Source organism: Octopus bimaculoides, chromosome 21 (genome assembly GCF_001194135.2).
Source record: "Octopus bimaculoides isolate UCB-OBI-ISO-001 chromosome 21, ASM119413v2, whole genome shotgun sequence".
Classification (NCBI taxonomy): domain Eukaryota; kingdom Metazoa; phylum Mollusca; class Cephalopoda; order Octopoda; family Octopodidae; genus Octopus; species Octopus bimaculoides.
This window is the reverse complement of record NC_069001.1, coordinates 37,979,495-37,981,526: the sequence shown is the minus strand read 5'-3', so window position 1 is coordinate 37,981,526 and position 2,032 is coordinate 37,979,495.

Below are 2,032 nucleotides of genomic sequence, written 5' to 3'. Positions count from 1 at the left end.
TATATATATATATATATATATATGGAGGCAATGACCAAGACCTTTGTCATTATGTGATGCTTGAGAAGAAGACCCATCAAGTTGAGTAAAATCGTAGTCATAGCAGATACCTGTGTCACGCATGACGGCATCCATGCGAGTGGCGCGTAAATGCACTCTGGTGTCATGCAAATGGCACCTGTGCCAGCAGCACATAAAAGCACCCATTACACTCTCAGTGTGGTTGGCATTAGGAAGGGCATCCGGCTGTAGAAAACCATGCCAAATCAGACTTGAGTCTGGTGCAGCCTTCCAGTGTGCCAACACAATCAACCCGTCCAACCCATGCTAACATGGACAATGGACATTAAATGATGCTGATGCTGATGATGATATGTATGTGTGTATATATATATATATATATATATATATATATATACCTAATATATAAATATATGCATATAAGGCACGTGCCACGTGGCACATGCTTGCCCAGCTTCGAGGTGGACAAACTTTGAAACAGAATGACACATCTGGACGCTGCGTCAGCAATTTATAAAAGGGAAATGGAAGTCTAGTTTCCTTAGCTGGATTGGAGGATCAACCACCCACAGGACTTTGGAGTTTGGATTTAGGTCTGTTGTGAGCCCAAGGATCTCATAAGACTGGAGCTTAATTTGGTTTTCATGGTGTGTAAGTGACTGAGATTACAATATTCCTCCTGGACAGGATACCAGTCCATCGCAGGATTAACTTCCCAACTATTGCTGGAACTAATTTACAGCTGAATGGACTGGTGCAATGAAGTGCAATGACGTGTTTTATGCAAGAACACAATGCACTGCCTAGTCCAGGGACTGAAATCGTTTTCTTACAATTACGAATGAAACATTCTAACCACAAAGCCATGTGCCTTCGTACCACAAAACTACATTACTTCATATGTCCTTCACTGACTCGACAACAATCAGATGTAATTTAAGGTAGACTTAGCTGCTATTTCTAGCAGATCAAGCTCTATCAGCAGCTTAAGACAAAATGTCTTTTCTTCGCACCCACTCTCGCAACCCCCAACTACAGACCAGTTCTGGAGCAAGCTTTTTGGTGGACAGTGTCCGACATGGCTTCAGTCATTCATTACGAATCCTCAGCTGATTACCTAGCAACAGCTGTTCACCAAATATTTTAATTAACACAGGAATTACCAAGAGACACCTTCTCATAAATATGCTAACTATTATGTTAATTAGTCTACATTAGATTTAATTAGTGATTCTAATGTCACCAGACTGAAACCTAAGCTTCACTAATGAGGTAGCAATTACACCAAAACCTGATCAAAGTCATCTCCCTTGCTGTGATAATTAAAACAAGGTTATATTAATCAATCAAAAGAATTGTCTTTCACTTAATGTGTAATTATTTCAAATTTCCTAATTAAAAGTCCCTAATTGCAGTCTTCTGACTGAAACAATTAAATGATAAAAGATGAAAATAACTTAATTATCTATCTCTCTATTCCACTGTCTGCCTGCCTGTCTCACTATATATATATATTTCTAATAAAAAGCTTGTGCATAATTTTGAAGTCATGGGGGGGGGGTAAATAAGGGGAAGGGGTGAGGGCAGACTGTAACCAGCAATAAAATATAAAGAGGGATACATATATTTATGCATGCACATAGGTTGAAAAGAAGAGAAGAAATAATGATGTGAATGAATCACCGAAAATAATGGAAGAAGAGAATGAGTGGGAATAATATGAATAACTGAAAGAAGATAAAATGAAACACCAGAAGAAAATGGAGAAATGATTTGAGCAGAAACATTCACAATTGCCAAAAAGAGATAGAAATAAGCCCCGTCATTGTTTGTACATACTACAGTAGTAATAAAATATTTAATGATGTACTAAGACATGATAAGGTTCATTGCTAATGAGTTGGTAACACCTGTTGCTTATTATCTGGTGATTGTTCAACAAAGCAAGTTTGAACATGGTTCGTGATGCAGAGAGGTCAATTGAAAGACAGCTTAAACTAAATTATAAATA